The following is an 18,625-nucleotide window of genomic DNA, read 5'->3' on the forward strand; positions in this document are numbered from 1 at the left end:
CTCGGCGCTCTTGGGCGCAGGGAAGCTGTTTGTGCAGCACATCCCAAGCAATTTGTTCCACATTGCTTAGACCTACAGCTTGGATTAAGGCCACGTTACAAAGCACACGACCACGAATGTGTGTCGCAAATGCAGCACTGGCCAGAGATTTATTTACAAGATATATAACTTGGGAGGCTTGAGATATGGTTGACAGGCATAGGATGTGGCTCATTGCTTTCATCATTGACACCCAAAATTGACCACAAGGAGTGTACTCCTTGTGGATTATCGCAAAGCCGTCTTGGGGAGCTTGCCAAGGTAATGCACAAGAGACGACTGCCATCCAAAAGCTTGGCGCCTACCATCTCCTCCCCGACCTGCATGCTCATCCAGTTCCACAACATTCTACAAAGAAATCAATAGGTAAATAAGATTTCAGAATGCAACAATGAAAATTAACGTAATCACAAAACAAAAATTAATTAATACCTCTTGTTTTTCGTCGTCCTCATCCTTTATGGCTTTGCTGTCAAGAGAAATAGATGAATTGGGAGCCATAGCGAGTGCGGTGCATCTGTCACCACCACCATTGCCAACTCCACTGTATCTACCACACTCTCTCCAAGGGGAAGGAGGCTTCGATCCAAAGGATCGGAGGAGGGGTCAATGGAAGAGGACTCTGCAGTGGCACAGAGGATGGACAGACACTCATCCATGCGGATGTCAAAAGTCTTTTCAAGATCATGTAAAAACAAATATTCCTCCCCATTTATCACAATTGGGGAGAGGTGTTCAAAAAAAACCTCCGGAGTTAATGTCTCCCCCGGCGCATCTGCAGCGGGCTTAAAGGATGCTTCTGCACCCTCATCACCCATGGATTTGGCGGCATCCATGACATCTCCTGGGTAGGTTAGGGCAAGAATATTGCCCTCTTTGCTTGCATCCCAGGGCGCTGTAATGGGCTCCTTTGTGTCCTTGACGACACCCCCAAGGCGCAAATGAGGCAAACTCACCTCAGATCTTTCAGGCTCCTCCGCAAGAAGAAACACAAAAGTCGCCAAGCGACTTAGAAACTGGGTGCCGACCTTCTTCTTTTTCAAATGTGAATCTTCAATGTACTGACCTGCCTCACCCGCAATTACATAAAATCGCTGAAGCCGCTGGGTGAAAGGCCGATCGCCTTTGTGTATGTAGCAAAGCAAATTGCATGGAATCCACAATTCCCCTTGTCCGACAATTGGTACATCATACTTGTCGATGTAGAATTCAAAAAATTCCAAGATAGGCTGAAAAGATTGGCTGTTTAGGTGAATAGTTGCGTTCACATCAGGGAATTGGGTGAAGAAATTGTGAAGATCGTCACGATCTTGCCACTCGGTTGTTTGTAAAAACGCTTGGAAGCGTTGTAACGCAGTGGCTTCGGGAGGGGTGGAGGAGGATGCCATAATGCGAGCTCTTAAGGTAGGAATGCAAAAAGTGCTAGAGCTCAAATGAGAGTGTGAACAGGTTATGTAGGTGAATTGTGAAAATGGAAGGGTTTAGGAGGCTTTATATAGCACGCCCCCCCCCCCCCCCCCCCCCCCCTCCCAAAAAAAATTTAATAACAATAATTAAAATATTAAACAATTTTCATAAGTAACAAAAATAACAAGAAGTTATAAAAAACTTTCAAATTAAATTACAATCATTTAACTCTAAAAACACATCACTACGACTTTAAGATAATGTGCATTGCCAAAATTTGATTTAGCCATCTGCTTGAACTTACAATTGTGATATTATAAGAAATTTAAGTACAAAACAGAACTACTCTAATGATAAAATCAAATTCTCTTCCGTCGTCCACGCCTTTTCAATTTGAACCGTGCTCTCCATGCGGCTACCAATCTAGCAAAAAAAAAAAAAGAAATAGCATACCCACCATAGAGCAGGGAATAATCCAAAGAACATAAATATAACATAATTAAGAGAGAAAAATCATTCATCTTACGTCGTTCGATGCAAAATTTTGTATCTTCTCCATGCTCTAAACCCATTATCACTAAGTGCTCCCGCACAGTGGCCAATGTCCAATGCTTGTTCACTTGGACGGTTTCAACGGCGCACCACTCGACAATTTGATTGCAATATCAAATACCTCAATTGTAGCATCGGTGGATTGCAATGGAATCCATTCACCAAGCTTGCACATCCATCTTTCATAGAAGTACCGCACGTAAAGGGTGGAGCGCACCTTGATGAAATGGATAGCAATGCCGAAACTTCCAACCTGACACCGAAAGCGATTTCCGTTGTGAAGTCCTTAAAGATACCCCCACTTCTCGCCAAGGATGGCTTCAAATGTATCGTATTGTAGATCTTTGCAAACATACATAGTATTTGTATGATGGAAAGGCAAAGATCCAAAGATGCTAGCGAAGACATGAGCAGGACAACACTATCCAAGCCCAACGGCACGCGAGGATTTTCCAAATTTTAATGATGCTCTCACATCAGCTACAATCTTGGCTTTCAAAGACATTACAGTGAATGCATCTGGCTTTGGCCACTCCATGCTACGCAAGGTTGTAGCCTCCAAAGGTTGTAGCTCTCCGTAGCCTTCCTCATCTGTAGCTACAATGTACTTGTGGGTGTAGAAGAACACCCTTTGTCGTGCAAGGTTTGATGAAGTTGTGTTGGAGAAGAGCATATCCCCAAGACTTGCATGCATGGCCGTAAATGTGCCTGAAAGGCACATTTACGGCGTGAAAGGCACAAGAGTGGTTGCTCCTCCACAAGGCTAGAAGGGAAAACATCTACATAGAAACAAAACAGTCCGTGAGATGTAAAAAGTCCATTTTTTTGTTACCACCAAAACCATTGAAGTGCAAGGGACATACAATTACAAGGAAAATCCCTTGGGTTGGTGATCCCTCGTAGACGCATGTGTCCAAACATGAAAACATGTTGAACGATTGCCACCGTACCCTTGTCTCTTACTTGCTTGAAGCCTATTAGTCTTCCCTTCCAATGGAGATCAATGTTTGTTCTTTCACGAGCACGATGGGGACCGATTGCGGAAGGTTGCATGTAGACCCACGTACCTTCTTGAAAAACCTGAGGTTCCCATTGCTGCTCCTCATTCTTCGAGTTGTGGAGAACCATACTTTGAATGATGGGTTTGGGGCGTCTATTTTGACCATTGTTTGCCATGGATGCTTAAGTGGGAGCTTGAAATTGCAATGGAGATCTTGGGGAAGGAGGAGGGAGACAAATTTTAGAGAGAGAGTGGGAGCTTAAAGTTGCAATGGAGAGCTTGAGGAAGGAGGGAGACAGAGTTTAGAGAGAGAGTGGGAGCTTAAAGTTGCAATGGAGAGCTTGAGGAAGGAGGAGGGAGACAATTTAGAGAGAGAGTGGGAGCTTAAAGTTGCAATGGAGAGCTTGAAGAAGGAGGAAGGTGTAAAAGTTTAGAGAGAGAGTGAGAGCTTTGTGTTATGGAAAGGGGCTATGGAGGAAGGGAGTCTTGGGAAAAAGGTTCTAGAGTGAGAAAATGACTTTTTGATCATAGGGTAGGTTTGGGGGGAGTTTTGGATGGAATATTTTGAATTTATTTATTTTTTTAAAATTTGAAATTTTAGGGTTTCTGCAAAAACGTATCTGTGGACCCACCACTCCCCCCCCCCCTTTTTTCCCCCTCCCTCTTTTACCCATCCACCTCCCTCTAGGATACAAAGCAATATATGAGTGGAAAACCCTATTATTCTCTCTACTTTCTTAGGTTCTAGACTTATATACATTGCTGTCTTCCTATTGGCTGGAGCCTAATTAACCTTAATCCTATATGGCCCAAGGAGAGTCCACATTTTTCCTAATGTATTCCGTTGGTTTTGGTTTTTTAGAAGGATTGGTACCTCGTTCACTAGTTTGGTGCAATATTCTTGGTGAAAAGATTGGTATAAGGATACAAAATGACTTGGGACATACAAACTGAAGTAGGATGATTTAGTTTGCCCAAGTGGACTTGTACATTTTGGTTGAGTTTAATAAACATGGCTGAGTTGGTACCTTTACTGTCAAATATAATTTTGTGTTGTTAAGAGATATCTAAAGCTTTTTTTAGTTACTTTATAGCTTCATGGTACTTAATAACTAAGAGGAATTGGAGCTTGACAAATCTGGTGAAGTAAAACTGACATTGATTGATGAGATTCTATAGGAACTAAGACACTTGGATTAGAAGGGGTGGTGGCCTTCTGATTAAAATAATATGATTGCTATTATCTATTTAAGGTCTAAATAAAAGATGGGGACATTTATAAACCATACTTATAAATACAATTTTTGGGATAACAAAATTATTTTACAAAAAATCTAGAATACTTGAAAACTTTGGACAGTGGTTTTAAAGTTAAAAAAGTTGTAAGTTGGACATGGATAACAACTGATATAGTCCATTGACACCTGTAAAACACATCCAAGGCTAACAAATGTGTTGTCTTGTTTGGATGGACATGGATAACAACTGATATAGTCCATTGACACTTGTAAAACACATCCAAGGCTAACAAATGTGTTGTCTTGTTTGGATGGATGCAGGTGAGGACTCTATCCTTTCTTGGAAATTTTTTTGGCTTAAAGAAAATGTCTATCCATGATTACACTTGCTCCTACTACTTGGGAAGTACTTTTACTATCAATTTATAATGGAATGAGGCTTCATTCCCATAAGCCATGTACAAAGATAATTCTAACTGAGTTGTTTTTGTACTTATCATTGCCTTTTCTCTAGTGCCAGCTGTCTTTTGAATGTTAAAGTTCAATATGTCTTATTATTTAAGTAAAAACAACCACACACACACACACACACACACACACACACACACACACACACACAAGAGAGGAAAGAGAGAGAGAGAGAGAGAGAGAGAGAGAGAGAGAGAGAGATTCCATTACTATCCTTGGAGGTCAAATATGACCCATGGGACCAAAAATGCATACATGGTTTGACCTCTTACTAGAAGAGCACATGGAGAATCAAAACTAATGTGGATATAACAACAAAATTGTGACATATGTCACTTAGGGAGGGGAGAAGAGAAAGCTGCATAGGGAGTTTTTGGAGCCTAAAATTTTTTGGTGATGGAATTGCCGCCTCAATAGACGACCCTTTTTCCAACTACCATGCTTCCCGAACCTTTTGAAGTTCTCGCTTCTTAACTTTGATCTAAGCAGGGGTCAAGGCTTTGCTTATCCATACTTTAGTGCCTATGAAAACTCATGCTGGTTGTAGACGTGATATGTGTACCTCTTTAGTTTTGAAGACAAAGATGCCTTGATTGGTACAATTGTCATGGTGAACCTTCTCAATTGTGCTGAGATTGAGCTCGATTGGGTGAACGGCTTGGTTGAGATTGACTAGTGTTGAGGTGAAGTCTTTGTATAGACGATGCGGAGCAAATCATAACATCATGAAAATTTGGTTTAATAGCATAGTCATGTACCATAGAGGCTAGATCATTATGAGAGGCTACTGACACAACATTGCATTGAGTCTACGTGAGAGTGCATTGACTCCTTCATTGTGCTTGCTAAGATTGTGAGCAATGTGAAAATGAAATTATGAAAGGAAATTTCTCCACCTCATTTGTTTATCAAAAATCTGGGTGGTGCTAGCTCTCTCTTCCTCTCTCTCTCTCTCTCTCTCTCTCTCTCTCTCTCTCTCTCTCTCTCTCAACAACCCCCAGCTTACAACTCGCATTGCAAAAAACACCCTATTCACACAACAAGCAAGCAAGAGACCATTCCCACGGAATAGTAGGTAGTAGGTAGAGGCTTGAATTTGACCTACTCAAACCTACAAATTGTAAGTGGGGGTTTTTCACAAGCAAAGATGCAATGCGGCAGATCTCTCTCCTTAATTAAATGAGCACAACTTTTTGTGCCCACCCCACGGGTGGATTTGATGAATCATCTTCAAGCTCAAATTGAGAGCTGAAGGACGCGAATGCAGAGCTCAAGGCACATTTCAAAGCCCTTGAGATGCATCTCTCCTCCTTGAAATCTCAAAAGTACGTCAACAATGAACACGCCCTCACGAGGCAAAAGAAGTCCAACTCACCCCCACCACAAGTGTGTCCAACCTTGCCACCCACCAAGCAACCATTGTAGTCTCTTCCCATGTAGAAGAATGATTGAAAGAAGGTCACCGACGGGAAGGATTGACATAGAGAAGACAAGGCAAGAGCCAAAAATGAATAAAAAACAATCAAGGAGGAAAAACAAGCTAAAAACTGTAATTTTTTGACTTTGGCTAAACTTATTTAAGTCCGTACATGAGTTTTAGTTATATACAAGTCTAACTAAAAAAACTCATTAATGGGCACATACAGTAACCCAACAAAACTGGCTCTATGCTAGTGACTTGCCTTGCATGTACATGTGCTTGCTAAAAAAAGCTAAAAAACCCACAAAAAGAGAGCCCACACACCCTTTTGACATCGGGCATCGTGTCCATATGTATAAATTTACAAAAAATGGGTTGTAAAAAATGCACCCAAAATAGTTTGCCACACCCCAGTCTCCTAGATTGTTCATGATCAGCAACACCAAAACACTGTTTGGCAAAAGGAAAAGTGGGACACCTCTATAGATATATAGACCAAGAGCGTTCAAACTTCAAACTCAACACCAAAAAGTATGCCAAAAAAAATATTAGCAAACCCCAACCAAAAGGGCTACGCTCCCTTGGAAATTTATAAGCACACACCCACCCAACACATAGGAGCAAAACCCTATCAAAGCATGTATTTACAGCACATGCCAACCAATGCATATGAAGACAAGGGACTCCCCTTTCACAATTGAATGTCACAAATCCACAAATTCAACATCGATTCCACAATTCATAGATACATGCCCTCCCAATCTGTCTGCACACAATTTAGCACTAAGCTACCATAGCCATAACCCTGCAGACAACTAGTCGTAGCCTAAAGAGAACAACTTCAATCGGGGCACTTTAAAGCTTGAAAGACAGCTTGAAAAATGTTGGTGAGAAATCTGAAGATGACCAAAATTGAATCTACATTCCACTACATGCAAAATTGACGCAAACAAAGAGCTGTCCCGATACGACTACACATAGAGAAGGTAGGGTGATGGTGACCCGGGGTGCAAAACACGAGAGAATCCTGACAACCTCGTAACACCGGGAGCCGATGCACGCCGTGAGCCGAATACGGTAAAGCGAACAGCGGGCACCGCCTAGCTTTGAGCGGCTAAGACACAAAAAACGGTGATGTGAGATATCACGAACTTACACACACACACACACACACACACACACACACACACACACACACACACACACACACACACACACACACACACAGAGAGAGAGAGAGAGAGAGAGAGAGAGAGAGAGAGAGAGAGAGAGAGAGAGAGAGAGAGAGAGAGAGAGAGAGCGAAGATAAAGAGAATGAACAAATGATGAAAGCCCTCGGGGGTGTGAGGGAGAATTAGTTCTTGCCGTATTTACAAATGATCTTCTTTCCGACGAGGTGGCACACCGTGATGATAGAGAGATAGTGAACCTACTTGGTGCATTCTCTAGAGACGACTCGGTGATGTGAAACTTTCTACCAAGAATGTGTGTGTGTGCGCATCGACCATTGGAGCCGAGAGGTGGACGTAGCTCCCTTCACATGATGCAATTCCCAAAACAAACCATTACACTAAATCCCCCCTCTTGTGACACAAACATTGCCAATTTCTCCCACTAAAACTCTACCAAGTGCTGACCTCTCATGAGCTGTCCCCCCCCGATAGTGACCTCTCAGTGCCCTTTTATAGGTGCTGGCTGCTTTAGATTAGGGTAATCTGGCTTGATTAGGGTAAGCTAATCGGAGAGACAAAGCAAGGTGGTGGGCCCGAGGTGGCTGACCCTTGCTTTGTCTTGGGAGTTATTAAAATGAAAACCTCTAGGTGGGCCTTTGTGACCATCACCTAGAGAGAGGGAAATTTACAAGTTGGGATCTTTTTACAATGCTTGGGTGAAAATTGAAATATGATGATAATAACCTACGGTTTACTAAAGAGGGGGCATCGTGGTTGCGAGATGCCGATGAATGGCAGCTTTGCCGGTGCGTCAGTGTAGCGCGTTCTCCTCCTCGGGGTCGGCCGGGGCATGCCTTCGACGCCTTCGTTCTTTTTGGTGTTGGTGTCGCGTGATCTGGGTCGTCCACCTTTTGATGATGGTGTCGTAATCGTTGAATCCTCTATTTTTTGTATTTTTTACATTGGCGTGTGCGTTTAAGCGTGTGTGTATGTATGGGTGCGTGGATGTGAGTAGGTGTGTAGATATATGTATGTGCGCGAGCGTGCGTGGGAACGGGGGGGGGGAGGAATATATTCTATATGTAAGCATATAAATTTTAATTTTTTGTTAATTTTTGGACCTGCTGCGACGCAGAGGCGGGGAGGAAGAGATGGGTGAGAGAGAGGGTGTGTACGCGAGGGTGTGTGTGTGTGTGTGTGTGTGTGTGTGTGTGTGTGTGTGTTTTGGCGCTTGTGCAGGCTAAGTAGGGAGAGCGAGCACGAGCGAGCGTGAGAGCGCGGGTTGCGGACTGTGCGGGCGAGCGGGTGATAAAGAGGGGGTGGATGAGGTGGTGAGGGGGGGGGGGGGAGAGATAAGGGGTGGGGTGTGTGTTGCTGCTTCAAGCGCGTGCCCTATGGGCTGGGACCGGGTGCGAGGGGGCGGGTGTGGGCACCGACGGGTTCGACATCGGCCGCAAATGGGGGGAAGCTTAGTCAACAAAGAGGGGGGGGAATATTAGAGAGAGAGAGAGAGAGAGAGAGAGAGAGAGAGAGAGAGAGAGAGAGAGAGAGAGAGAGAGAGAGAGTGAGAGAGAGAGAGATTTCCCCTAAGGCGGGTTCCCACCATAGAGGAAGAAGGAGTGAGAGAGGGTGTGAGGTTGTGAGAGAGGGTGAGAGGGGATAGGGGATAGGGTGAGTGGTGGAGAAGGGAATTGAGAGAGAGGGAGAGAAATTCCTTCCATGGCTGCGGGGCGGCTCTCCCGAGAGAGAGAGAGAGAGAGAGAGAGAGAGAGAGAGAGAGAGAGAGAGAGAGAGAGAGAGAGAGAGAGGAGGGGGGGGGGGGTGTTAGGCCGGTGGTCCACCAGGGTTAGGGAAGAAAACAGGGGGGGTATAAGGCCGAAGGGGTGTGGACGAGAGGGGGAGAGGAATATAATATGGCGGCCCCCCGGAGCTGGGGTGTGGACGAGCAAAGAGAGAGGGGGGAGAATATTTGAAAGAGAGAGAGATTATATACAATATTTTTGGCGGCCCGCCACAGGGTGTGACAGAGGTATCTCATCCTATGCGCCCACTGGGCCCGGTGATGCAGCGACACAGTAGGTGAGAGAGAGATAATTGGCGGAGCCGAGCAGTAGGAGAGAGAGTCCGTCTTTTGGCGATAAAGGAGAGGTGTGGCCAAATTGGTGGCGCCCCGCTAGTGTTTAAGCCTGGGGGGGTGGTGAATGGTAAAGAGTTTCCCTTTTTTTTTTTTCCTTCTTTGGTAATATGCCTTCCCTTCCTTGGGATATGGTTCTCGCGGTCGAGGTTTCAAAAACCGGCCGTCATTAGCCCTCCCATTTGGCTAGAGGCATTCATGCTTCTAGCCCTTCCTCTGCATCTTTAGTTGTGGAGTTGGAGAGTTTTCCCTCTTCTGGAATGTCTAGCATGAACTCTGGATCAAACCTAAGGAAATACCTCTTCAGCCTCCATCCATTGACTCTAGTCTTGTGAATTCTCCCATCTGCTTCCATCAGCCTATAACTGCTCTTGTCATAGCGCTTCTTGACAATAAATGGTCCCTCCCATCACGGTTGAAATTTATTGTCCTTCCTGGTCTCAAATCTGTTGTCGTATCTCAATACTAGCATGCCTTTCTCCAGGCCCTTTTCCTTAAGCCCTTGATTGAAGGTGAGCCGGCGCCGTTCTGCCTGCGCTGCATAGAGATTGATTGCTTCTTCCCTATCTAGTTGGAGCCTCTCCAGATCTCAGATGTGGTTGCATATATTTACAATTGGGTGTTGTATCTGGCTAGCCAAGACTCGTAAACTGGCTATCTGAACCTCAATCGGTAGAATTGCCTGCTTCCCTTAAACTAGATGGAAAGGGGTGAAACCTAATGATGTTCGAAACGCGTTCGATAGGCCCATAGAGCGGCCATGAGATGTTTATCCGAGTCACCTGTGTGGTTGTTCACTTGCTTTGTGATGATTTTGCAGATCATTCAATTTACCTTTTGTACTAGGCCATTACACTATGGATAGTATGGTGTGGAATGTCGGCGTGTTGTGCCTAACTTTTTCATCAGCTCTCCCACCAGATCGCCTCTGAAACCTGGTCCCCTGTCTGATATTATCTCTAGAGGAGTGCCAATACGGAAACAGATGTGCTAAAAAATGAACTTTGCTACCTCTTGGGCTATAATGCGGGTGGTGGCTGTTGCTTCCGCCCATCGGGTCATGTAGTCTACACCCACTATAATGTACAATTTATCTGATTGGGCCCTTGGTAGAGGACCGATTGCATCTATTCCCCATTTCTCAAATGGACCATATGAGATGATAGGAGTCTGTGGCTCATAGGTTAGTGTGCGATCACTGGCCACTTGACAAGCCTTTCATGTTTTACACCAATGGTGTACATCCCTATTCAAACTAGGCCAAGAGTATCCTGCTTGTAGAATCTTCCTATTGGTGATATCTAGAGCAAAATGACCGCCGTAGACTCCATCATGGCAACTTGAAATTACCTCTGTGATCTCACTGGAGGTTGGCGCTCGCCTGAGAATTTGATCCTTGCCCTTACAATACAAGTGGTCGTTTACAAGGCGGTATCTGGTAGCCTTCCTTACCAGCCACTATTTCTGGCCTTTAGTGTACCCTTTTGGACATTCTCCTATATCTAGAAGTTAATGATATCAGACATAACATCACTACCTTGAAAGAGGGGTGGTTTCAGTTTGATTTCTCCTACGGGAACGTCTTGTATTCTTTCCTTGGCTAGAGCATCTGCCTCCTGATTTTCTGTCCTAGGGACATGAAATAATTGCACTGCTTCAAACTTCCTTAAAAGATCCTTAACTTGGCGTAGTTGACCAAGTAAAATATGATTCTTACAAACCCAAGTTCCGTTTATTTGCCTTATCAAAAGCAAAGCATCACCAAATACATTTAGGTGCTGAATTCCTTGTGAAATACACTGTTCCAACCCAAGAATTAGAGCTGCATACTCTGCTTTTTTGTTGGAGTGGGAGTGTAATAGATGCTCGATGGAGAATACCCTTTCCTGTTGCTCATTGAAAATGACTATGCCATCTGCAGACTGGTCCACTGTTCTTTTGTATGCTCCGTAAAAAAAAAGAGAGTGAGCTCCTTCTAGCTTATGACCTTCTATCATTGGTGTCTCTTCTTTTGCTTCCGTGTTGACCTTTAGCTTCTTCTCATAATGGCGGGTGAGTAAGAATTCCCGCTAAACTAGCCCTGGTGGAGTTTTCCACTTGCATGGTGTAGTCGAACTCTTGTAACCTAACTAGCCATTTAGAGATCCTAGATGAGACATCCATGTGTCGCATTACATATGGAAAGACCTCCTCCGTTGTCAAAAGATAGGAGCGGAACTTTGTGGTAGCAAACATTAGTGCAAGAACCATGTGTTCTACTTCTGTGAATCCCTTTTCTGATGGGGTCATGACACGGCTAGAGAAGTAAATAGGACGCATGAAAGAAGTTTGGGGGTCCTTTTGCATTAATACGGCTCCAAGTGTATCACTTCTTACACTAGGGTTCACATAGAATGTCTCGTCCCACTTGGGGGGTGAAATGGTGGGAAGCGTAGCTAGGATTTTTGCTTCACCTCGGTAAATTGCTGCTCATTTTCTTCACTCCATGAGAAGACATCCCTCTGGGTGACTTGTTGTAGAGGGAGAACCACTTGAGATAGCAAGTGAATGAACCTGCTTAAGTATCTTACCTTCTGAAGGAAAGAAACCAATTGCTTAGCTGTGGTGGGTGACATCAAAGATACTAGAGCTTGGATTTTGCTAGGGTCAGCTTCAATCCCTTTTGCTGAAATTACATGGCCAACGAGAGTGACTTTGCTTTCACCAATGTGGTACTTATCCACGTTGAGCTGGCCACCCAAGGTTTGCAACATGGTTAAGTGTTGGACGGGAGAGACTCACACACCCATAAAGTGCATGCAAACACTACCTAGATCAACATAATGTCAATCCATGACACAGATGACACGATAGGCACACGGAGGAAATCTCTTTAGCTTGTCAGGCTGAGACCATCCTACACATACAACACTCTAGAAGGCCAACTAAACCACAATCAAGAACCTCACTGCTCTCAACTACACCACCTAACCACATACACACATACGGAAGGTAACTCACCTAATCATGCTAGATTTGTACGAAACTTAAGGAACACCATCCCCTCACTAGGATACACCTGTCCCTAAGCTTCTACACTCAAAACCCTCACTCTAAACCCGTCTACGAAAATTGCGTAGGATGACAGAGCAGAATTCTGAAAGTGCTCGAAACTGAAATTTATGAATACCTATGCGTGGCTTATGTCACCACGATTCTATAGACTACTAGCACGCAGAAAATAGACATCGTTTGATACACTTACGGCCACAAATAGCTTGTAGATGTGTCGGCGTGTGCGCTTCGTCTCGCGTGGAATGCTTGGCGTCGTCGCGTAGCTCTCCTCGAGCCTACAACAATGGTGCAGTCGGATCTCCAATGCGTTGAGCGAGCAGGGCGTAGCAAGAGGATGAAGCTCACACTCACTCTCTTTCTCTCTCACACACAATAGACGGCAGCGCTAAAGTTTGATTATGATAAAAGTCTTTTTTACAAAATGACCTAGGTACCTTATATACTAAGGCCACCTTAGGTTTAACCAAAAATGGGGTTGAAAGGGTCAAATGGCTTTGTATTTACAATATGGAAGTGCCATTGCACCCCGGCTTCTGAAACTAGAATAACTACTCATTACAAATGACGTTTATAGCCATAATCCGCAACATTTCATAACTCACAAAAGATAAGACTTTGGTACGAAACTTGAGTTATGTTGTGTTGTTGACCCATCGGTCAACATTCCCCCCTTCCGCGTTCATGTCGTCCCCGACATGACCTGATTGTCGATGCTGATGTGGTCTTTGCTGTTGTTTTGTTGTTGTAAAGAAAGTATAAACTATAGCCTTTGCAGGAGCTTGTCTTTTTCGTCCAATCCGATGTACATAGTCTTCACATGATTCAAGAAAATCATAATTGATGACGACTTTATGTCTTTCACCTCCACGCTTCGAGCTGCAGCATCTGTTTCTGTCATTATAGGTCCATTGCCAGATGTCGTTTAACTTGACTCTTATTATCATGGAAAGAGAAAGCTCCATCCATCACTTGCTCCAGCAACTCTGTCAATTCGGAGTATTTGTTATTCTCAGAAACAACTTCTACAATCTGTAGAATTGAGTGATTGGCTTTCTGATCTTGTGAGCCAATGACAACTTTGTAAGGATTTTGTAGAAATTGTATGGCTAAACCCTTAACTTCTTTAGGCCAAGTTGCATTCCAATGCAAAGTCTGTCTGTCAGGCCGAATCCAGGACTTAATTATTCTAATTTGAGGTTCAAAACCCTGTCGATCATTCGATGCGGATTATCAAGGACAAGCTTTTGAGATCCTCTGATTACCCTTATGTCTGCTCTTCTTCATTGGGGACTTCTTTGTTCCTGTGCAATCATGTTGCTAGTGTTGTCTGCAGCTTTGTCATTGTAGGCCATTCTTCGACTCACTATTGAGGAGAAGTATGCTATGATCTGAAATTGGTGCTCCAATTCATTTGTCAATTGATTTGAGTAGAATTTCCTTATTGTTGATGTCGAAGGAGTATGTACAAGAGGATGGTGATAGGTGTCTTTAGATTAGGGTCTAAAACCTGGATGACTAAAGGGAAAAACCCGGTGGGAAAAAAATGCCTTTGGTATACGCTCTTATTGGAGTTGAGCAGTTGAACGTGAAGTACATGTTCATGAAAGGTGAGTGCTTGGGTGAAACATGGAAAGAGTGCCTGATGCAAGTGCCAATTATGGGACACTCTATATGCATATGAGAAATTTGTCAACAAAAGCATGCAATGTGAAAGAAGGAGATGATGGGTGCTTCGAGGAATAAATGTAGCACATGTGACATCAAAAGATGTCTCAATAGCTTCCACCTTTCCAAGAAGGGTTTTTGATGTAGAAGTTTCTCCACTCGTATCTCACTGTGCACAGTACGTGAGTGTCTTTTGGATCTTCTCCTTCACTTCATCAGACTTAAGTACTTAGACTTCTACTCTTTTGCTCACCTATACCAGCATGAGCGACACAACGTAAATATGCTCAACTCTTCCAGCTTGAGCAGTACCTAGAATAGCTAAGACTCTTAGACCACAGAGAATATTACTTGAAGCTTTGGGACTAACACCTCACTCATTTTGTGGCTTAGCTACTCGACTTTGACTTGTATGACTTGTCGATTGCATGTTGACACTGCTTTGTGACAAGTTCTTTGGCTGTTGTAGTGGCTGCTGAGACATACTTCATGAAGTTTCATCGTTTTCATGTACCTTCTTCTCTTTGTAGTACTCAGGCCTCTCGTCAGTATTTTCTTCATGTGGATTATGGATTTTTAAAATTTTTTTCTTAATAATAAACAAAGAAAATCTTAAAACAACTCAACAAAAGAAAAATCACTCAAATAGAAATCTAAATGCTATGTACACTTATACACATGTCCCTAGGGGCTCATATATGGATTTTGTCCCCATACTCCTCTGTAACACTACTATGAGGGCATATACTCTAAATTTTGTCAAAAAATTATCACAATAAAACACAAAAATTCAATGCATCTCACAAAACATTTCCCTCTAATAGTTATAATATTAGGTCCGCATTTAGAATGCCTCCCCCCTTCCTATTTGGAGTCATCCTTTACGACAGGGTATCACAAAGGGTATGTGTTGTGCTCGGGCAATTAAAAGTTGTGCCTATGCAGGCCTTATAATGTAGCCCTATTATGCATACATAGTCAATGCATGGAAAAGATTTATGTTGTGCAAGATGTGGGTATAAGAAATTTGCTTATTGGCATTTGTTGGCGAGGCTTCCTATTCTAAGCAATGTAATGGTCTTTGAAGCTCCTGTATCGTTGCTTGATTGAAGCACTTGCTCTCTTCTAACTGTATTGCAATCGTAGAAAGAATTGTAAGAATTCAAGCGGCGATGCACTGACAGCAGTTTTGTTGTTCTTCTTTGGGACCCATTTCTTTGTGATTATTGGCTGTTTTGTTGCTGGCTCTCGTTTGGGAACCCATACTTGCCCGTGCTTCGTTTGTGTTTGAAGAGATTTCATTGGGATCAACTTTTTGTTGTGTGAGTCGACAGTGGTATTTGCTTCAGCCCTTGTACACTTGGTTGGGGACGGGATTTAGGCTTTGAAAGTTGATATTGTGGTCGTTTTGGAATCCAAATGAATTCCTGACTTTTTGGGCTTGAATCAACTTCTATGGAGCCCAAACCTGAGTTGTGAAAGCTTGCGACTTTGTGGTATTCTTACCCGTTCGTGCACGCTTTCCTTGTTTTTGTTTTGGTTTTGGATCTTGTGATTTGTCATTAGAGATCTTTGTCTTCTTGATCCATATCTGTTTTTGGCCGATCTAGCTTTTTGGTATCCAGATTTGTCGAGGTTTTTGGCTTTGACTTGTTGTCCTGTTCTTTTGACCTGTCATGGTTGTTGCTGAAGGGGTTGGTGATAGTGATGGCCTGAGTTGATGATAGGGGATGTCGTAAGATTCATCACTATCGCTACTATCCTCAGCGAGGTTGACTTCTTGTACTTTCCCTTGATTTTTTGGGTGGTAGTGAAAAGTTACTGTCTGTTTGCTCATGGGTGGTAGTTTCTTAGAGGACTTTTCTAGCCCATTGATTAGAGCATTGTTAGCTCGTTGCTCTGGTCGTATTCCTCCTAGCTGAGTCTTTGCATCCTTATTAGGAGCCATGTATGAGGATGCTTGTGGTGGCTGTGTCTTCACCGAGGACTTTGGAATCCACTTTTGATGCACTTTATTCGTGTAGCGATGACATTGATTCCCGGGTCGTTGATCTTCTTGAAGCTCGAAGTGTTCTACAGAGTCATAGAACTCGTCGTCTTCTTCATCTTTTGATTCTCCACATTTCTTTGTTTGCTCCTTATTTTGAGAGCTTGTTGATGTCTGGATTTCTTCGTTTTCCTGGATTACACTCACTGCAAAATAAGGAACGACATCATAGCCATTTTCATCACAAAACTTTGTTGTGGGAGCATCCTCCGCGGCGCACACGTCCAGAGTAGCCAAGATGTGTTCCCATCAAGAAGGCTCTAACTCTTCTTCAGGAAATGGTTCTGGGATATAGTGCCTATCCTCTATAGCTCGCTCTAGGATACATTCTTCACGTTTCAAGCTACCACATTGTGAAGCTCCACACATCCATAGTTCTTTAGGCTTACCTAACCAAGCTGGAAGTTATGATCCTGCTACTGTGGCGGAATCAAACTCCTCAACCGGTGTTCTCGTCACATCCCTATAGCTGTGGTCCCTCAAGTTTACCTTTGTTATGGTTTCCATATGTCTCAGGTATATATGGTCATAACCCCAATCTTGGACCATTTTCGATTGTCGCATGAATGGTCTTCCCAGAATGATTTCATAGTTGTTCTTCTTGCCAAAGTCAACAACAACAAAAATGTGTTCATATTCAATGCCACAAGAAGTAACAATTACTTTTTCTAGTAGTCCTCGGGGCTTTTCCTTGTGTTCGTCTGCAAGCTGCAGGGTCATTCGTGTGGATCTCAAGGCAGGTTTTCCGCATTTTTTCCAAACCTCTTGGGTTGCAATGGCCACACCAGCTCCACTGTCAAGGAATGCCATGGTTTGTACACCATTGAATTCCACAGGAAGGGTGGTGTTTCCATATTCTCCCTTGTAATACTTGCCTACCTTGTTTAATGGCACTGGCCTAGTATTTAGTTGAGGCATTTCAAGCTCTTTGATGCCTTCCTCGATTTGAGTCATTGGGGTTTTTACGCCAAATTTCTCTAGAAATTTACCCACATTAGCCCACATGTTTGGTCTTATTCTGAGCAACTCGGCTAACATTATTGTACAGGTGACTGGGGTAGATAGAATATCTACTAGCCCCTTTGAATCGATGGCCTTGTTGGGAGACAGTCTCTTTGATGGGACTGCAACCACTTCTGACTTGGTCTCGTACTCTCCCATGTAGGACGGTAGTGTTCTTAGCGAATGGGGTTGACTATCCATAGATTGTACAGATCCTTTGTCACCCCAACACGATTGCACGTCTAAATTCATTTGAGATCCAGTCTCAAATTCCTCTATTGGTGGTAGAAACACTCCACGTTCATCACCAGCCTTGTCTACTCGTCTTCTTAGGTCGTCGGCTTCATTGGACTCTCTGACTTGTTTCCACAATTTGTCAAGACCATCTATCTCTTTACAATCCTCATGTATAGCTTGGTGAAATCCCTCGGAAGAGTTATCCGTGGTATTCAGTACTATCCTTGGTTCTAATGCTGGGTCTTTGAGGTTTGTTCTGTGCTCATGACTAGAATCTGGCTCTTTTAGTTCCTGGTTTGGTGGGATTACTTGTGTAGGCATGACACGGATCACATCCTCAGGTTTTGCAACTGGTGGTTCTAGTAAAGATTGGGCTGTTTGAATCATTTTCCTGCACATTTCCAACCTTTGCTTTTCTAATTCCGCATAGGGATATGTCATCCAACTTTGTTCTTGGGTTTGGTTGTTTTTGAGCCTCGCATCATAGGCTTTCAAGAGGGCATCTAATGTCTCATTAACCTTCTCTGCCAACACCGATCCTCCTGAACTAGCACTTCTCGGTTTCTCATACGTGGATGGTTCTTCTAGAGGTTTAACCATCTGTGTTAGAGAAGGTGCCTCATTTTCCTCATGTTGTTTTATCTTCTCCTCAGCTTCGGTAAGATTCTTAGCTAGGGATTTTTGCTCTCGTTCCCTGCGTGCTTTCATCCTAGTCTTTCTAGCTTTCCAACTATTTCGTTTGCTCTTGGTTTTTTGACTAGGTGCGTCGGTCTTTGGTCCATCATCTGTCTTTGGACTCATGTCACTTTTCGTGTTCTTTGTCTCTGGATTCTCATCAGCTTTCTTTTGGGCTTGTGCTCTCGTAACCACTTGAATTGGTACAACATTTTCATTTTCTGAGCTACTAGGTAGCTGGACCATCCCTAATACATTTGTCGTGATTTTCTTGATTTTGTTTGGTTTTTTCGGGCAATCGTGGATCAAGTGAGTGATGCCACACTCAGGACAATAGGCATTTACTTCAATGATCTCCGTATGAGGACATTGTTTGACCAAGTGGTTGTCACGACTTTTGTGACAATCTGTCTCTGGTTGAGGAGATTCTTTTAGCATTTCCTCTTGCCTATAAGCAAGGTTTGACCTAGATACGCTGTTATTTGCAATGAATCACAATGTCCTTTCGTCTATTT

Source organism: Adiantum capillus-veneris, chromosome 9, assembly GCF_014529385.1.
Source record: "Adiantum capillus-veneris isolate H3 chromosome 9, ASM1452938v2, whole genome shotgun sequence".
NCBI classification, from domain to species: domain Eukaryota; kingdom Viridiplantae; phylum Streptophyta; class Polypodiopsida; order Polypodiales; family Pteridaceae; genus Adiantum; species Adiantum capillus-veneris.